The following is a 21,691-nucleotide window of genomic DNA, read 5'->3' as shown; positions in this document are numbered from 1 at the left end:
TCCCTCAAATTAACGACAAGTTTCCCACTCAATTCAGCGAAGGTAGAATCAAGTCCATTCTCAGCATTGTAACTTACAAAAACACTGAACACAGAAGGACCTTGGGCTTTAGGTTTCAGAGTTTTTAAGTATTTCCTGATTCCTTAGAATTCAGTACTGCAAAGGACCTTATAGAATTGGGCCAAAGGGCAAGGGCGTAGCTGTTAATCAGTCTTATATTAATGGACAATGGTCATTATATTTTCTCAAATAAGCAGGTTTTGGCCAGAAGTACCATTTTTCACATCAGACCAACAATAGTATGATTAACATCAAAATCTAATGAACAGTAATGAGAAAAACTGGTCCAACAGCAGAATAAAAGTGTTTTGTTTTTTTTAGTGCAAATGTCAAAGCATCACTTTTTGAATTCTCACTGCCAACATTTGAGTTGCAGAATTTGGTAATGTTTATTCTTCAACTCTGTACAACTGCCCACAGTCTTGTCTTTTTCACTTCCTTGCATGGCAGAAAATATCTGCAGATGACGAAACAAACTGGCACCAAACAACATCTTTCTATGTATTTAAACTTTTGCTGTTCGCTTGACTTAGTGACCTAGCAGTATTGTCCAGAATTGCATTAACCAGTTCCAGGCAGTGGAGACAAAAATTCCTTTCATTCATCAACAGATAAGGAGTTTTGACAACTCTCTCTTGGGAGCAAGAGGGGAAAAAAAATGCAAGAAGAGATTACAAAGTAATAATGCAAAAAGCAGTCAAAGAGCCAAAGAAAGACTGAAGAAAGCTGTAGGGCTGCCTGGGCAGACAGGGAGACCGCTATCAGAATTGAACGAGAGAAAATCCAGATCCCTCCTCCACTCCTCTACCTGTTTCTTCTCAATGTCACTATCAGTGCACTCACTGATATAAAACAGGTCTAACAAGTATTCCAGTAACTCCTCAAGACCACCAGGGCAAAAACAAAAACATTCAGGGCTTGACACTTAACCAAGGCAACATGCCAAGCTTATCACATGTGAAAAAGCATTGTAGAGGAAAATAATCATCTTCATGTTCACAAGACCTGGGTGTTAACTCTCTGAAGAGTCTCCTGTATTTTCCACTCTTTTTCCTATTGCAGCTGAGGGATTCTTGCACAGAAATTCAGATATCCTAAAAGATTTCTATTAACTACAGAGTATGGGAAGAAGCCAGAGGTTTCTCTTTTGCACCACAGCACTGATTAGAGACAGGGCGCTTTTCTATTTCTACAAAGGCTTTGCATGGTGAAATGGCCTGAAGAATGACTGACTTACTGTGTAATCCAAAAGCCACTCATAGAGCTGAGCAGAAAAGTTCCACTTTCTCACAACCTTCAGATTTTCAAAATTATTATTTTTTATTCTTGAAGTTGAATATAGTGAGGAAAAAATAAACTTTTCAAATATGTTCCAAAAACAGCTTATGTCAATGAGTTATATTGACCCCAGAGTAGAAGTAGGGGCCCTTGCCCAACTGACTGACAGTGCTTGCTTCACGTCTTTCTCCACCTCTACAGCCTTATGCCTGGAGCCTCCAGCTCCAACGTCAACCTATTTGGTAGCAACACTTCACTCAAAATGTTCATTTTGGCTCTACCTGGGCTTTCCAGTGGGAGGTAGAAGGCTGGCTTTCGCTAGCCATGAACAAGGAAGATCCAGATTTAAGCTCTTGTTTGGCCTAATTTGGGGTATGTAAGATGAGACACTGCTCTTGCATGTAGGAGATCCCCTACATTATTCTACCCAAATCGCCCATGGCAGTGACACATACACAGAGGTCTGTTGTAATTCTGTGTTGTTCTGATTTGGTTACTGCTAATCATGAAGGATCAAAACTTGTAGCCGAGACTCTTGTAGGAGTAATCAGAGCGAACTTTGAGGTTAACACCTGATAATATTTTATCAGGGACTACACCATTCATGTGCACCTGAAGATGCATGATCCTGTGGGATGCTGAAGGCTTTACCTCCTCAGCCCTTAATCACAAGTAAGTGTTAGGCATTAATCAATGTTAATTACAGATATCGTATACATACACATGCAGCCATTTCAGAAAATATCTCTGATTTTAATTGAATGCTTCCAAACATATTAAAACTGTGGTATCTTCTCTTCCATTAAACACTGCATTATTTCTCTTCATTAGATTCCTACCATTTTAAGGTCCTTAACTTAAGTTCCCCTCCAACTTAACATATTCTCTTTGCATTTACTTCTGTTTGAGTGAGTTCTTGATTCTCTGATATACTTCACAGCTCTGTGAAGTCAACAGCTCCACAGAGTATCAGAACTTCAGGAATTTGGAAATAGTGATGATTAGGAACAAAATCTTCAAATCCTGTTCCAAGCCATAAGTTTTTTGCATCCCTATTCATGTATTCTACCTTGGCAGATGAAAGAGGTGAAGACAAAGATGAACACTGTGTTTGTATATTCTCAGAACAAAACTTAATGAGACTAATTTCTGAGGGGATGTAGGAGTTGCATGCATTATTTCTTCCTGATGTAGGAGGAACTCTGATATATTCATTTGATCAGAATCTATCAGCAGATTTCAGAGCATAAACTTTAAATTCTCACTGGAATCAAAGTGAGTGACACTGATAACTACAAAAAAAAGGGATACAGATTCATGCATGGCCCCTGCTAAAAACATCAGTTGCTTCAAAGACATTCTTGCTATTGACAACTGAAAATAAATGAATATAAAGAGAAAAGCCTACACATTTCTTAAAGAAGATGACTATGAGAAATGTCAACAAGGATCTGAAGATGACCATCCAGTAGGGTTACTGATGAAGAAACAGTGCCTGATTGCAATATACAAAATCTCCCTTATACTGGTAACACACATCCACAAAAAGTAGTCTTTTCCAGTTGATAAAGACAGAATTAGTTATCAAACACTTTCTTTGACTGTTGTTTTTCTCACCAACCTAATAGGGAGGTTCCAAGTGCTGAGGGCAATGTGATGGCTCTGTAGAGGTCACATCTTTATCTGGTGTAGGGAACCTGCTTTGGCAGGGGAGTTGGACTCTATGATGACCCTTCCAACCCCTATGATTCTGTGATTCTAAGATTCTATGATTCTATGATCTTGTAGACTAAGCAAAAGTACCACAGATCAAATGGAGACTGGAAGAGATACCGAGATATAGCGGTCTGCTTTACTTATGCATTACGGTTGCGCAATTATGTGGAAATCAATAGAATGGTCTTTAACAGGTAAGTCAACAAATTGAATGATGCTGATGGTTCTTCACCTGAGAAACAACAGGCACTAATTTCTCATCTGCTTGCTTTGTAAAAAATCATGGCTTATCAAGGAAAGACTTTTACTTTCAGGGACAATAAATAATCAGGCTGGCAATGTCAAACAGAAATCTGTAACTCTTTCAGCCATGGAGAAGTTTCCTTCTGATTGCCATACTTTTTCCCTAGTTACTCTTTCTGGAGTTTCCATAGAACCACCCACTCATGGAGTGCACCTTTGCCTGGAGCATGTCTGAGGATCAGTCTTCTGACCTTACACTGTCTTTCCTTTCGTCTCCAAATAACTTGCTTTCCTATGTTCCAGTTTCCTGGCCCATCTGCTGCCCTCCCACACGTGGCAGAGGGCAACAGATGGGTGATAATCATGCGGAAAAAGGCAAATGGAGGCCATGGGGAGGGGAAATGCAGTTCTGTGGCATCGTGCCCTGGCAACACAAAGCCACCACTAGTCATATACCACACACACACACCGCCAATCAGTCAGTGACAAGGAAGATGTGTGGCTGGTTGCAGTAGGAACAGGCTGGGACATTGCCAGTGATGGGTGGCTGATTTCCATGGGTAAACGTTGTTTGCATTACCGCACCCCCCAGAGTACCTTGTCCAGCTCCTCAAGAAAGGCTCATCCTCTTTTTTTATGAGGAGGAAAAAGAGTTGTTCATGGTGTTTCATTCAGTGTTCCTTTAGGACACAGACAGATCTAAGGGGTGGAGTGAGGTATGATGCTAGGTGAAGGAAGGCATTCACACAGCAACAACCAACATGCCTGATCCCCTGTGATTCCTATAGGCTTGACCTGGAATGCACAGCAGCTCTTCTGCTTCTGATGACAACTTGCTAGGGCATGTAAACTAACTGGCAGGTTAGTTTACCAGAAGAGGAGGACTTTTGGTGGTGGCTGTCAGATACAAGATGACTATGAGCTACCAAGACAAAATGAAGAAAAACAACAAAAATAGAGCCCAAAGGGTTATGAGTACATTATTATATCTTAAGTAAGAGAAGAGCCATTACAATCACACACATACTAGAGTGATCTCTCTGGCAAAAGGCTGCCTCAAGAAAGTAAGAACAGTATAGTGAAGAGCATCTTCTATGGTCCATATGTGGTTTGCAACATCAGGGCCTTGGACTTGATAGCCTAAAAATTTATTTCCATTGGAAGATAACTCACATTGCTAGGAAACAATGTTAAGTCAACCATGCTTGTTACTGAAGATTAACTTGCCAATAAGTGATGGCTAGCTAAGCCATTAACTTCATCATTTGAACTTTTTAATGTATAATTTTCTTAATCAGCTTAACAACCTTACACTAGACTCAGGAATACTAACAGATGACTCTGTTCCATAGTTTTACTAGTTTTTAACTTCAAGTGGTATGTAGTGCACACAGTTTGTTAGCCAGCAAGTTGGAATATAATATACAGACAGGGTAAATATGTTGTGCAGTTGTACATACTGCATTACACTCTATTTGATAGACCAGATGAACAGAGAAGCTTAAATCTGCCTCCTTCCAGCCCTCAAATAGGTAGTTTCTGGTATCTGGTAGTTCAGATAGGAAATATTACCTGGAAAACTGCAAATTACACCTCTGATTGTAAAGACAGTACAGACAACCTCCAAAAATTTTCTTGTTCTCAGACAGTATTTGTACTATTGTTCACCAAAACCTTTCTCTATTTCTACCATATATAGTCTTACACAATGTACTTTAAGGGTTCTATTTTCCCTTTCCTTCTTCCTACTTACCTATCAGTTATCACTCTTAATATCAGGAGTTGAGCAGTAAGGCAGATATTTCAAGAAGATTTCAGGACTATGGTTTAAAAATTATTCTCTCCAAGGCCTTGGATCTACAGCACATAAGTAATATTACTCTTTGGAGTGAGATGCTCAGAAGCAAAGTTATGACACAGAAATAATATAAAATGAGCTAATGGATGGAACATACACATAGATTCTAATGACAATTAATTACACAATTTGTTATAGTATAATTATCAGCTAGTCAGAAAGATCTGTTTGTTCCATATACTGTAATACCTGATGTCAATAGGACTTTACTACTGCCATACTGAGTATGCAAAAACAAAAACAAAAACAAAAACAACTGATGAGCAGAACTAATCTAGAATGTTTTAGGTGGTTTGACAAGGTAAAAGCGATTTTATTTTTGCTACTCATTTTCCTTGCCAGTCAGTTCTTATCCAAAAAGTAAACTCTTTGCAATCAAGATTATTTTCTAAGAATAACAGCTTCAGATGTTTAGTTTGGCTAGAACTAAATTAGAAATGTTGGCCACCTGTAGGAAGAAAAATAAGATGTTATTGCAGATGGAAGTTCTGAGCTACAATGTGGATTTCTAAAAAAAGGTATATATATTTTGTTGGGTGCAGGGAATGAAGTAGGCAAAATACTGACAAACACAAGAAAATCTTTTATGTACATTTTTGAGTTCAGGTAAAATGAAACTGAATAAGAACATATAATTCTCACTTTCTATTTTAGAGTAAATGGTGGTAGTTGCATGTCTTGAATGCTGTAGTAATGTACAGGACACTATTATCCTAAAAGGAACGGTCTTTCACTAGCAAGGAGGTAGGTGAGACCCTTTCTATGCTCTTGAAAATGAGCATCCTAAAAATCTTGAAATTTGCAGTATGTATGTGGTAGTTCTTATGTACAACATGGTCTTTCAGAAAATGAATTATGATGTGTCAAAATGATTCATAGGGACTGAGCAGAGTGTTTGAGAAACTTTCTGCTGCAGAGTAAATATTTGTGTTTTGTTGATTAACAGGTACAGGCTGGTCTCTGGCTTTGCAGATCTGATGGCAATCTCAGGGTTAATGAATGAATCCAGTGTCTCCCTTCTCTCTGCTACTCTTACTCTCTCATACATGCACAAATGCACTAGTTGTGTTCAAAAGACCTAATACGTGTTGATGCTAATGAAAAACAGCTAAGCAGATCACAGGTACCAAAAAAATGCGGAGATTTAAGAGTATCACTCTACAAAGTAAATATAGTATAACCAGACAAAGTAAGGAGCACTTGAGAACTGCACTGTCCTATCACCATTAAAAGTTGTGTATGATAATCAAAAAATTCAAAAAAGTGGAGGAGACACAAATGGGAGGAAATTAATTCCAAAGAGAAAAGCAATCAACAAATCAGAAATGTTCTCAAGCTCTGCAAACCACATATGAGAGCAGAGCAAGGACCCTGATTTGGCAGCAGATCTTAACATCTCTGCACACTGGAAGTCTGCTGGAAATTTTGCAAGGTCGAGCTTCCATGGGAAGTGCCTGGGTCCTCTTTCTCTCAAATTCAGGCTGGAAATGTCATAAACTAGGATGACTGTGCTTATTAATTTTATTTGCTTTCTTCTAGTGGGCCATACCACAGAGATCAAGCATGGCAGAAGGAAGGGAAGTATAAGAGAGCAGTGAGAGAAAACCCCAGACTTGTCCTCATTTATCCAGCAGATTCAGATTAATCCTCCAAAGTGTACCCACAAGGGGAAAAAGGTTAGTTGCCAGCCCCAAAATGCAAGGGCTCTTCCCTTGAGGCCACACACTGTAAGCACACTCCCAGCTAGGCAGGGCTCTGCAGTGGGCCTTTCCCACATAGGCAGCTGCCAGAGGTATCACTTTGGAGTGCGCATATTGTGCCTCAGAGGGGAATCAGTCCCCATGGAAGATCATTTCAAGGTCTGGGAACACTTTAGCTGCAAACAGCACTCAGAAAACCTGTAGTGGCTCCACAGTTTTGGCTAGGGATAGCATCCTGCTTTGCAGGAGAGCACCTGGGGAGGTCACTTCCAGCTCTGATTTCTCTGAACCTTTAATCATAACCAAGTTCATTAAAACACCTGAAGAAAACAATGTACTTCCAAAGGCAATATAAAAAGGAGTTTGCCTGCTGAAGCCAGTGAGAAAATAGAGCAGGTGTGTGCTTACAAAAGCAAAAAGAATTTTTACAGAAGACAAAACAAATTACAAATAAATAAATGCTTAGAGAAAGAAACAGCACACTTCTCTTCTGAGACATCAAGCTAGAACACAACTTTCACAGCGTGATTCAGCCTGGTGGGCATTAATCAAGGTGCTTCCTATTCTTGTTTCCTCTCTCTCTTGCTCCCCTTCCCCATACCTTCCCCTCAGAGCAGTTCTGTAATAAGCATTTACTTTAACTTCCAGAAAAATATAATTTATACAGAGCAGGGAAAATCTATTTGCAAATTCAATCAGTTCAATATCCAGAAAAAACAGACCATAATGATTGTACAGCCGACGGATAGCAATGACTTACTGCACTTAATCCTTGCTAATAATGTTGATCTTTTCCAAGATAAAAGGAAAGGTTGGGTAATTATAGTTTTTCCATTCCTACAATTACATTTTGTTAGCAAAATTTCAGTTTGCAAAGGCTTGAGAGGTAGTCCTCTATACCTTGCTTGCCCTCTGTTTCTCAGATGACATTCAGCAAGCTGTCCATGTGGTGAGATTAGGTTGGCTTGAATGTAATCTTCATGCAGAAGTCCCAGGGATTCTCTGGGCATTTTATTTGTCTAAACTCCAAAAATCACCTATTTGATGGCAGATCAGACTCAAGCACTTTCAACAATGGTATGGCACAAACTTGGAGAAGTGACACTCCTCTCACTGGAAAGTTATCTTAGAGGAGTCAAACTGGGGTGGAGACAGGACTCAGGGTTGGGCTGCCTGTTCCTTCTGCTGTTGACCTCACAACAGGGGCACCTGATGACTCAGTAAGGAACCCAAACTGGGTGCACCCAACTTTTTCTTTCCTGGCAGCAGCAGAAAACCCAAACATGAACTTGGCTATGGGACCATAGATTATTAGTTAAGATAATAGTTAAAGTTAAAGATAGATTATTCCTATGAGTATGAGAGTCCCGGGCATTCTTCTGAATCCATAATGCCCACAGGCACAGACTTAATCTGAAGTTCTAAGGTTTGGATTAAGAATGAAATGTTAGATGTAAAATCACATGTAAAGTAAAATTTAAAAAATCCAGTCACGTTTTTATGTAAATGCTTCATGGTAAACAAAATATACAGTTTTTTATTGTGATGTACTTCTCTGGAGATATGACTTTGCTCCTACTCTCAATGGTTTATATGCTCTTGGAAATATCTATATTTACTTCTGTCTTAGAAAAGATATGGCACTTAAAAATAAATAGTACAAATAGCCTATCTGGATTACTGGAGTGGAGATTTTACTTTAGTAGGAATGCTACTATTAAAATCTTTTAATATGAAATATGAACTTAAATCTTCAAAAAGCAGTTCGCAATTCAGACTCTGAATTTGCTTCAGTAACTTGCCTCTGTCTCAGACCCCATAATGTTTTCCAGGTTTGTTTCAGATATGAATGAAATCTAGAAGCACAACCTGATGGTACCTCTCTTAGCTGATGGAAAAAAAAAATTCTGTTGAACTGTAGCCCTCACTCAACCTTGAATCCCAAATTAAATCCCAATTTAAATTCAGGTGGGGTTTGGATTATCCTTAATGTCCCTTCCAACCCAAGCCATTCTAAGACTACGAATCTGTGATCCTACGTGGGAAAGTCTGATGGTGAAAAGGGAGGAAAACTGTGAAAAACCATGCCAACCCTTCAAGCCTCAGTCATTCTCAGATTCAACTTTCATGGAAGTGTTTCCAAGAGTCAGTTTTGTCCACAGGAAACACATGTACGTCTTCACCACAGCATAGGTGAGTTTTAGACAGGACTGTCACCTCTACAGGTAGGACAAGTCCACATCACCTCATACAAAAAAATATATATCAAAGAAGTATACTCCACAGCTTCTCTCCCAGCAGCTGGAAGACAATATTCATCTGCATGCACACGGAAATGCTTGTAATCACCTAAATAAGGTGCTTCTCTACATTTCAGGATACAATCTGGGAGATTATGGAGTACACTGTACTTCAGGATATTTTTCCCCTTTCTCCTTCCAGTCTATTCCTCTTTTAAATTTACAAAATAAATAAATAAATAAAAAGTATCCCAAGAGAGTGTTATGCCTGTGTAATTTTTTTGCACTGTACCCATAATGACTGTATTTCACATGCCCCTTTTAATTACATAATGCCTGAGATTAAAATTCAACAGCCTCTCTCAAAGAGAAAGTACTTTAATATCTGGAGTGCTGCTCCTGTAAATTGGCATCTGAAAGATAGGCTAAAAAGGGGGCATAAATACGAACATTCCCATCCTTCTTAACTGACTGCAATGCCAATGAGCTGCACCGACTCTTTACACAGACCTCCCACATTCTTGATAGGATGTTTTCTAGCAGAGTGATCCACAAATATTATCATTCAATGACAATACAGTTTCATCAAGGTACGTCTCAATCCACAGGATACAAGCCCCACACAACAGACGGAAAATTTGGCGCAGTGATGCGCACACTGCGTGTGTTACTTACTGGTTATTGCAGTGGTCATACCGAGTCCCGTATGGCGTTATATTAACGAATGGCATGCAAGCACCTTCTGTTGAAACATCTGCGACAGGGAAATTTCAGGCATTTTTCCAGATATTTTTTGTGCTCTGGACCAAATTTTCATTAGGGCTATAAAAGCTGGCATGCAGCATTGTTGTGTATGATTTTTTAATAAACTGGGACATGCCTTTGTTAGAGGAGTGAAGAAAAGGGCTCTTTAGAGAATTCTTCCTATTACAAAAAGTTCAGAAAACATATGACAGCTCACCAAACAGTGTAACCTGATTTTTTTTTCCTGTTTCCTCTAAGTGCAAGATTTCTTCATCTGTAGATGTATATACAGTGATATACAGGATTTGAAACGCAACCAAAAATTTAGATTTTTTTTTTAATATCTCAGATTAAATTATTCCAATGGCGGCATTACTTGAGAATGTGTTCAAAGAGGGAGCACGCAGCTAACATAGACTTTTAGCATCTTTTTGATGCCTGCTGCCAGGGATCTCACAAAGGATTTTCACTTACTTAACAGACAAGATCCCTCCAAAAAAAGGAAAAAAAAGAAAAGAAAAAGAAAAAGGGAAAAAGGGAAGCAAATGGGCATGTGCAGATTTGTTCACATACACAATGCAAACCTCAAGCATAATGCTACTCCTACACTCTATCACCCTTCTCTGCTCCTTCCTTCCCTGTAAAACAGCCACCCGACACAAAACGAAGTTCTATTTTACAGTTCTCCCTCTCACACTGCTAACACTAATGCAGAACAAACATACTTGGCTGTAAATATGTACATTATCATTATGTAAATAGGTACGTTATCATTTAGCAAAATGAAGATGCTCTTTGCTATGTCTACATTCCCTTTCCAAGAATATTATGTATTTCGAAGTATAATTTCCATTATGCCACTGGGGCTAGAAAAACACTTCAGTTTGACAATAATTAGTATACTGTATATAATAAAATGTTTACCATGGATAAAATCGTGTGCAATCCTAAATCTTTCTAGACAAATAAAGAAATGCATTTTGCCATGGTAGGGCTCAGCTTCAGCAACCAACAGAGCAGATTCAGATTAACATTCAATCCTAAGTTGAGCACAGTATTAAGACATTTTATACCAACCACACCATGAGCTGAGATAATAACAATTTATGAGGTAAATGATCTACTGTTAGGAAGAAGGACTGAAGGAGGCTTCATTTCCATACCTTAAATGATATAGAAATGGCTGTACATCACAGGCTGTTGGGCAGTGTTACAGTGTTTACGCATCTGTTGCTCATGAGTAGGTAGGTATATTAGCATTGCAAAACAGAAATCCTTAGGTTTATAGTAATTCAGAAAGTTCTTGTAGTCAGAAAGTAAGAGAAGGCCAATTCCTCAGTTAAGCAGCTCAAAGAGTACTAACCAAGTATTTATCTACCCGCAAAGCCTTTGACACAGTCCCTTACCACATCCTTCTCTCTAAATTGGAGAGGAATGGATTTGAAGGATGGACTGTTTGATGGATTAGGAACTGGTTGCCTGGTCGTGGCCAAAGGGTTGTGATCAACAGTTCTATGTCTGGGTGGAGACTGGTCACAAGTGGTGTCCCCCAACAGTCGGTCTTCGGACCGATGCTCTTCAACATCTTCGTCAATGACGTAGGTGATGTAATCAAGTATACTCTCAGTAAGTTTACAGACAACACCAAGATGAGTGGTGCAGTTGATACACTGCAGGGAAGGGAAGCCATAGGTTCATAGGTTAATAGGTTCATGGTTGGCAAACCTGCCCATGGCAGTGGGTTGAAACTAGATGATCTTTGAGGTCCTTTTCAACCCAGGTCATTCTGTGATTCTATGATTGCATGATTCTATGATTTTATACTTCCAGTGATTACTTGTGAACTCTAGATGTGCATGTCCTGTAAGGGAGAGGTAAAAAAGTGCTGACTTTATACAGGAAAAAAAAAAAAAAGAAAAAAATGTTGGCATATGTAAAATTGGATGTTAGTGTTAATTTTTCACAGCCTCTTTTGAGGTAAGTAAATGTAAATACTTGTCGCTCTTTTCCTCTGAAAAAGTGGATTAATTCTTTAGAAGTATGTAAATAGGTTCAGAATGTCTTCAGTTTCTTGTTTCATTTTCCTTTGAATGATGCTTTGAACTGAAAAATCAATTTCCTGAAAAGGAAGATATGTCAATTAGAATGGGAAAAAAAAGTAAAAAAAAAAAAAAAACCCAAACAGAAAACAAAAAACAACATGAATTTATGAACTATAAATCACACAACGGCCAGATCCTCGCTATCCTGATGCTCACTTCTGTCACAGGTTCATGTAGCACATTAGAAATGTGAAAACATTGTTTGAGGTGTGTAAAGGATCAGCTCTGTGTATCAGCACCCATCAAATAATTTTTTCTGTGGGAACTCTCATTAAAAGAGTAGAAATAAAGAACCACGATGGCCTTTGAGCACTCTCATAGAAATCAGGCATGACTGTTCCTCCTTTCCCACACCAACTATCAAATATTAATTTTTCATCTTTAAACAAACACTGTGGAAATGACACATTACTTCTCAGTGAAATTCCTGTTCTTCTGTTGATATGACACATTAGTGCTCACTACAAGTGTGTAGACCGTGTATGTCCCAGACCAGCTTGTGGACATACCACACCCAGCCACATCCTACCTGCACCCATCTGGGAGAGCTACCCATGTCTCTTTGACTGATGCTCTCACTGTAAACTGATCAAACTGCAGAAAATACCATTTCTCACAGAATTTCCCCCTACTTGTAGACTCCTCAGCATTCTGAGTTGCAAAATGAGATGATGGCTTATATAGAAGAAATGTTTGCCTTTCTAATAACCTGCTGCTCAATCACACCACTGGATTTCCCTCACTCTTCAGTGAGAAACAGTGTGCATAATTCCCAGCTTACATTCTGCGCAGCATTCATGACTTCATACTTCTCTTTTGTGCCCTCAGTATGTTTTCTGTCTTTTTGCAGATGAGAGCCAGACTATGGACCTCCTTGCCTATAGAGTACCTTTCCTAGTTTTACTTCAACTTCTTTGCACACATTAGTAAAGACATAAAGTACCACTGATGTATTTTCAGTCATTTTCCACTGCCTTGTTGGAACACTATATAGGAAGACTTGGATTAGATTCACAGAGGCCATCACAAATTGAACTACACAAAAAATTGTTTGAGAGATTAGCTTGAAAAATGGAAGATTTGCACTGACACACGGCACTAACCTCTGCCCAGAGTCAGTATTCTGTTAATGGCACATTGCTGTGCTGTTTGAGTTCAGCCCATTTCCTATACGCCCAAAATTTAAAGATAATACTTGAATGCCAGCAAAGTCATCAAACACAGTCTCATCCTTTCTGATGGCCACATCTTTCTAAGCCAAAGAATGAACACAGTCACTGTAGTGGACTCTAAGAAAACTGAACAGAGTGCAAGTAAGGAATCAATTACACACTGTCACTGTAAGGTGGGATATATCTGCCTTAGATTTTCACCTTCCTATCTCCCTCACATGCACAGTACAACTGCCAAAAAATCTTACCACAGAAGATCAGTGTGAGGGCTACTCTGAAAGTAATGCCTTTCAATTTATTTTGTTGGCCCACAACCTCAGAGAGGGATGGTAGTGGTATGGCAGTAGAGGTTGAGCCTTAACACCAGTATTTCACTACGTTTTGTTGCTGTGTGACAGATGGCAGCACAGAGGTGTTCTGACAAAATGGTACGTGATGTGGAAGCACGTATGGAGCATGCTTTCCTCCATGAGGAAAAATGGCACCCACTGATATTCACTGATGCTTGCTGAACACTGATGAAAACAAAATAGTGGATGTGAGCACAATAAGGTGGTGTCTTCCAGCGGTGGCAACAGAAACAGTGGATCACCTTCACTGATAAAGATTTTTATGAGCATGGCAAGCAGGCTCCTGCCCATTGCTGGTGAAAACGCATACCTCATAGTGGTGACTGTGTTGAAAAATAGTGTTTTGTGGCTGGGATTTGCCTATCAAATAATATTATTGTGCTTTTTCATCTGTTGTATTTTCCATGGAACTAAGCAGGAGGCATTTTTTTCAGAGCAGCCTATGTATACGTAGGCTGTCTAATTTAACAAATGCATAATGTAACTGAAGGCAAACCTGAACAAGCTGCAGCCCAAAGTATTTGGTGGTGGGAATGTCAAATTCTTGAAAAAGCATGCCCATGGAACAAGAAGGTACTCGTCATTTCAGTGATTATAATGTTTATGGAATTGATACTGCTGTTTAAACGGGTGATGTTTCCCTGAATGTATTCCTGACAGATGCCTTTCTTTCCTCTGCTGAGCTCCCAGGTTCTTCCACAATTCCCATGAAGAAAAGAGTTAAGGAACTGGGAAATCTTTGCATCTGAAGAACCAGACACATTCTGGTAGTGAGGAGGAACACGACAAGTTTCTTTCTGATCTTCACAGACTTTACATCAGCCTTGGCTACCTGCCCTCCTAAATGGAGATGCAGTAAAAGGAACTTCCCAAAAGTTAGTTAGGCACCAAAGAAGCGGTGTGTCATGGTGTGCTTCGTTTAAGGTCACATGTCTGGATTGCAGTACATTATTAACTTTTAAAAGAACAGTATAGAAAATGGAGTGTAGGGAATGGGATCTCTTGATATCTGTATTTTGTGTGTCACTTTCTGAAAAGAAGAAAATACGCATTCCTCTCTCACTGAATGCAGGCATCCCTGCAGATTGATTTTGGTCCATGCCATGAGGTTAATGCTCAGCTTGATCTGCACTGACATGAAAATACCATCTGTGTAACCCCAGCTTGCTTGCTGGGAGAAGAGAAGATACAGGACTCAGCAGCTGGTCTCAGCTTCTCTGGGAAAAGTGTTTGTCTTCAGACCAAGTTTGGATCCAGTTATGTCTGGCAAAAATATCATAAGTATATCACATGCATACTCCAGAGAAATCTTAGGAAGCTTACTGGAAGTTCAATTCATATGTTGAGGCTGTTACATGAAAAGCATCAGGAAAAACATAAACTGTTCCTATTTCAAAATCATTGAAGGAAATAAGTATGTGATATAATAATTGGTAACTGTTGTATTTTCCATGAAAATAAATAGGAATCATGACTTTTGAGGCAACTTATATGTAACTCACATAATGATATTTAATTTCCCTTTGGTTAGTATACAATTAATATTTTTGCCCCAAAAATCTATGAGAGAAAGATGATTCCCTGTTAGTAAGCAGGACACAGTACTGAATCTTTCCATTAGCATACAAGCAAAATAGCATGACTTGTGTATTACACAAAGAAGGGACTATACTGAACTACACTATCAAAAGACAAAAAGGGGAATCATGCTTGTCATAATAGAAACAACCCTCAATATAGTGCCCTTTTGTGATATACCAAATATATGCATTTTACCTTAAAGATAAGCATGTATTCTTATTTAAAAAGAAATTGGACTCAGTAAGTTGATGCTAATCAATCCACGCTCCCTGAATTTCATGGTAACTCTCATGAAGCTTAAGAGTGGGAGGAGAGCCATAGGAGATCTCTGGCACAAAGCATCCCTTGAGTTTCTCATAGCACCCATTCCATACCACACATTTCGCAGTGCCATCTGGCTCTGCCTGTGCTGCAGCAGCACATGTGGCTGCGTGGAGATCCCGAGGTGACACGGTCAGTTTGATGAAGTATACAAAAGCTTTTGGCACCGCATATCTGCAATATCATGGACAGTCAAGGAGGCGCCTGTTATAAAAATACACAGTGAAACACAACTGGAGGACTGCTCTTTCTCAAAGGCTAACGTAATGCATTCCTTCTGTTTAGGCTCATTTTCCAGCCTTTCACATTCTTTGTGAACAAGAGTTATAAAACAAGCCTGATGCAGGCCAATTATTTTTACTTTGAAGGCCATTAATCAAGATTGACTAAGAAAATGAAGACAGCTAAGCAAAATTTCATATGTGACTAGAGTGAGATTAAAATAAAACCAGATGGGGATGGACAGAGATGTTAAGCTGCTTTCTCTCCCCCTTCCCTCCCCTTTTTCTTTTTTTGACTCATGTAATAAATGTCTTTTACAAATTACAGCACTCTTATTTTCTTACAGTAAATCAAATTGGGTCATAGTGTACAAGTGGTCTCACTGCTGAAATGTCAAAAATAGAACTCGCCTTGTTCATCCAAAGTAATTCCTCAAATCTAAACCAGCAGTGTGGCCTGAAAGTCTATATACAATCTACCTGGATGTAGATCTCTTTTAAGGTAGCTGTCCATTTCTGATAGACATATTTTGCAAGCTCACAAAAAGAGCAGTTCTGTAGCATGCAGTGAAGCTCAGAAGTCTGACTTTGCAGATCTTACAGTGCATTTCTACCAAATTTCAGGGAACTTCTGGAAACAGGGATTTTTCTAAACATCAATTAACTTTGAATCAAGGTCAACCAGTAGCCCTATAAAGACCCTAGAGAAGCTTGCATAATTTTCACAAAACCCAGTTTTTATTTGTTAGATCAAAAAAACGGTACTAACTGTAGAGATTATTTTGAGATTTCAAGACACTCCAAGAAAAAGATTCAGAAGGATGGATAAAGATACAGAAGAGTAGTAAGGAGGACTTTTAGGAAAATTATTACTAAATCTCCTAGTTAATTCCAAACAAGACCTTTTTTGTAGTCAAATTTTGTCAATAAATATTTATAAAATTAACCTTATTTGTATCAGTTCCAGAAGTATGTTTATTTAAACACTTCTATCTCAACACCAAGAGGAAAGAATAATTCATCAGCATCCCAGGATAGGACCTGAGACATCCTAACTTTGCTGGTACTGTAAAACAGAAGAGCTACACCCCCAGTTTTCACTGTGCTTGAAAAGTTAATTGTTCCTACCCCTATGAGAACATCTTTTGGGGAAGGGAAGGCCATGCACATATACTTGGAGCTTTGCAAACTCTCTGAATAGATGTTTCCCCAACACTTTTCTGCATCACCTACTCTAATTGATTTAAATGTATACCTTTCTTCCACCCACTGCTTATAATGCTGTAAAAAAAAGGTCAGGAAGGCATCTCAAGGTATCATTTAGGCCATCCCCTCCACTAAGAAAGGATCAGTTGTTACTAAATTATACTTGACAGATGTTTGTCCAACCTGTTAATCAGTACTTGTACGGTGGAGTTTGTAAAGGCTTCCTAGGCAATCCATTCTGTTACTAGCACAGAAAGCATTCCCTTAATCTCTTTTCCTGAAAGTTAAACTTAGTACCTCTTTAGGATACCAAAAAGAGTTTATTACTTTTCTCTTTACAGCTACATTTGAAGACTTTTCTTACATCCATCCAGTTTGCTTCTCTAGACTAAACAACACCACTGACTTGAGCCTTCCCCTGCAGGTCATGTTTTCCAGACCCTCGATTGCTCTTGCTCCTCTTCTTAGAATTTTTCAGACTGATTTGCATCTTTTTTGAAATGCAGTGTTCCAAACTGGATGGAGTGCTCCAGCAGCAGTGTGAGATCAGATGGTCTATTTTATGTTTCTTACATTTGCCAGCACTTTTTATACATCCCAGCACAACATTTGGGTTTTTGGCAACATTCTGACCTTACTGACTCATGTTCATTTTGTGTTCAGTCTGTCCCCAAGCTTCTTCTCTGAAGAGTTGCCACTTTGCCATCCACCTCCCATCCTGCTGCTCACATCTCTTCACCAAGTTGCACTCTCACTTTGGGCCATTTCTCCATATTTTGTCAAGATCATCCTATATTTTAATCCTCCAAAGTCTCTACATTTCCTCTTGGGTTACTATCCTCTGCATATTTAGTATTCCACTATTTGGAATCTTAAACTAATTAATAACAATAGCCCCAAGATACAGCTTGGAGATTCATGCTCCTGGTCAGACAGCGAACTGGTGATAAACACCTTCTTGGTATAATTTCACAGGGAGTTACACATCAGCAATGTATCCCTCTCTTATTTTTGTTGAGTACTGTGTAAGACAGTGTCAAAAACCCTACTGAAGTCAAGATGTATGACACCTACTTCTTTGTTCTATTCAGAAAACCAATTAACCTTAATTTACTTCTGCAATGGCTTATCTGGTATGTTTTGTGCTCTTTCACTCATTCACTTCTCTGATATCTTGTATGTAGATGCTCACAGGAGTCTGTTGGACATTTGTATTTTTTTTTTCTATTGAGGAAGTGAATTCAACTCTTCTTTTATTCCATTAATCCACTTATCTTATGTTCAAAGGTGGTGGTGATTCACCATACAGTGCTTCTAGGAGGAGCAGAATATCATGACATAACAGCCAGCCTACTCCTTGTAGCCTTTAAGATCATATCCCCCTATATTATTTCTTTATTAAGACCCCTTTTTTCCTACTCAGGTCTCTTTCACAGTTTGTCTGTTTATCAGTTTCCTCACACCACTTTCCTGTTTCAGGTTATTTTCTCTGTCAGTTCTCTCTTGCTGTCCTTTTTCATACACAGCTAAGTGGAACTCAGCATCGTTCAAGTACAATTTAAGCTTTTGAACCCAAGGTGTTTGAGGTGCTTTAGTATAAAGGTTAATTCACCCAATTCGTGCTTTTCACATTCAAATAACTTCATGAACAGTAGATCACACAGTTGTCTCTGGGGAGAAAAGCGCTTAGGAGCACAAAGGAGCTGAGCACTCTGCCTTGTCTTTTCTCAGATCAAAGAGATGTGAGTGCTACTGATAGCAGCTTTCAAGAGATGTTACTGGTGGGGAAATTCAGTGCCCATCTTCCTGGGTGCTTGTTTATCTCACGTTCCCTTTCCTTAATTTAGCTAAACATATACCTAGGTCAATCTTCCATTGTCAATTGCCCTTGGTAAAGCCGTTACTCGCCTCATTTCCCATGCCTTACACAGAAAGGAATAAAAATGCAGATGTGCCGTTATTATAGTGTACACAGATGGATGAAGCAAAAGACAGAGACCTGGTTCTGACCTCCACAAAACCACGGTATTTTAGGGCAGTGGCTCTGTAGCATGAAATGATCTCTGCCCTGGAAAATTCAAGCACATAAAATGACATTTTAAAATAAGAAGCTAAGCTACCAGTTAAACTTTCCCTTTTGTTTGGAGGTACTCTGGATTAATCCCATTCCTCCTTTCTGGCTCAGAACCTCGTTACATCCATTTTTACAGGGTTTTCTGGGAAGCTGAGACTTTCCTGAAGGCAGATACAATGGAAAAATGCAGCCTGCCAGGGCGCAGCTTGGCTCACCTCTTGGCATACTCAGGAGTTGGTTCTCCAGCTATGGCAGCTGCCTCACTCCTTCCGAATCCATCATTTCAACTCTCTTTGAGGCTTTCTGCCACAAACTACTTTTTCTTGATAAACAGAGCTGCAAACACAACCTCCTGATGAAGGAAGGTGTTCATCTATTTTTGTAAATAACAGCTGTGTGGAGTTGATAGAATGTTCATTTCCCAGAATTTCTGTGTATTGCCACAGCAAGCTGCAAGCTTTCTTTAATAAGTATCTTCATTAACATGGTGTACTTGTTATTTTGGTCTGTTACAACATTCTGTCTGAGGGTGATGGAAATCCAGTTTCTTATTTCTGAGGAAATTTTCTGTCCCATTTTCTGTGGCGCTGGCCCACCAGCAGAAGAGAGCAACAACTGCTTGAACACTGCAGCAGAACCATAGTGCTTTTGAGTACCAAAGTGGTACAGCATCAATTCACCAGATTAGCTCCAAACCAGATACCTCAGGATGTTACTATTAGACACAGGAAGATTCATCCATTTTTACTTTTAGTAAAGTTCAGCATCTCTCCCCACTGCTGACCACTAGGTACTCAGAGCACCACACAGAAGGTCCACAGCCAAATTGTACTCAGGTCTTTGGTGATCTGAAACTTTCCAGGTGCCCTCTAGAGCTCTGCTTGCTCTCTAGACAGCAACACCTGCTTGTGAGCACTGCACAATGCTCTTCTCTGCTCAGGTGTTTCCTTTGTCACATGCACCAGTAATGATCTGCAGATGGGCTGAGCTGCCAGCCAACGCATCACTCCAAGGCTGCCTGGGAAAGGAAGCACTGAATCCAGATGAGATTTAACCTGCATCTCACAGGCTGTCCACTTAAAATCATCATCCACTAGCGCACAGTGCAAAAGCCTTTTCCACAGTGTGTGGTGGGACTCCCTGCTACTCCAACGTAGTGGTAAACAGCTAAAAATTATAAAAGAAATTTGTGTTCATGACTCATTTGAGAATGCCCATAGCATTGTGGTTCTGCTCTTGGATGGTTGTGGCTAAAGAGATTCTCCTGCCTACTCACCAGATACACATTTTACAGCCTACGCTGTGCAGCTCAGTGAGGTGTTTCAGCCAATGTTAATGAAGTGGAATTTATGGCAAAGGTTGAAAGATGGAATAACAAAGAAGGTAATTTGCTGTAAGAAGTATGGGGTTTGTGGTCTGTTTCCATTCCCAGAGGTAAGAGGAAGGAGGGAAACCTAATATGTAATGCATAAAAGTCAAGTCAAGGCTTGAGTTTGGTTCAAAGTGCTACTTTGAACTCCTTGTGCAACCTTGGGCAAGGCACTTTTAGTTATCTAGACCTCCATTTCCCAGTGAGTGGCTGTAGATTAAGATCAGACACGGTGGCAATGAGCTGTGTAGAAAATCTTGACATGGAAAAACACCTCAAGAGGAAGCTGTGAAATTATTTCATAGTAGTTTGGAAATAGACAGAACATAAGTCTGTATTTCATTTGAAGTGTTTGAAACAGATTGTTGTAGGGGGTTTTCAAAGGCCTTCTGCTGAGTCTAAGGGGCAGCTTTTTTAGGACCCTGAGGAAGTCAGTGAAAATTTCAAGTTTCACAATATGAGTTGCTGCTGGCTTCCCTATAGAGGCTAGACAGCTAAAATGGGTTATAAGATCACACAGCTAGGTCTGTTCCACTGGAAGTCTGGCTCCAAACATGTCCTTCTCTGCTTCCTGCTCCAGTACACAAGTCTTCCAGAAGACTGCATCTTTGCTGAGAAAGTCCTGGGCATAAGCAAAGAAAGGGTTCAGTTGCCTGTGATCTCATGCAACAGCTATGCCTTAGTCTACGGGAGTCCAACAGTTTGGCTTCCTAGGCTGCACTGAGTGAACAGGGATTGTCTTGGGCTGCATACATAAAGGTTGCTCTGAAAGTAATGCCTCCTGTTTATTTTCAAGGAAACTATAGCTGATACAAAAAGCAAAATATCTATTTGATAGAGCAAATTCTCACAGTTATCACCATTAGCTATTCATTTTCATCAGCAATGAAGAAGAGCCTCCATGACATTCACATAAAAGTGTTTACTAGCAAAGTAAATGCCACTGCTGCCACCACTGAAACACACTGCCCACCTCCTCACTGTGCTCACATCCACTGTTTGGTCTTCATCAACATTCAGCAAGCATTAATAAATGTCCATGAGTCCCATTTTTTCCACGTGGAAGAATTTAAACTTTGCTCCATACATACTTTCCATGTCAGACATCATTTTGTCAGACTGCCCCTCTGCTGCCATCTGTCACAGAACAACAAAATATAATGAAGTACTGGCAAGAAGGTTCTAATGTCATACCACCATATCCTCTCTGGTGTCATACGTCCATATAATAAAATAGGAGTCATTGCTTTTGGAGCAGTTCTTCTAAAATATATTGTTAATGTACATAAGTAACAAAACTTATTTTAATCTCTACTAATTTCTTATTAAAACAAAAGAGCACAGCAAAAACACAAAACTCATGGGATATGTAACATTGTTTTTATGAAAATAATGCATCAATCCCTGATTCAGAGGCAGTGGTTGTAATTCCTTGTGAGCTCTCAAGGTGTTCATC

This window comes from Cyrtonyx montezumae, unplaced genomic scaffold, assembly GCF_038088225.1.
Source record: "Cyrtonyx montezumae isolate F1298 unplaced genomic scaffold, pur_monq_1.0 scaffold_8, whole genome shotgun sequence".
NCBI lineage: Eukaryota > Metazoa > Chordata > Aves > Galliformes > Odontophoridae > Cyrtonyx > Cyrtonyx montezumae.
The sequence above is the reverse complement of the archived record's forward strand: the minus strand, read 5'-3'. Positions refer to the sequence as shown.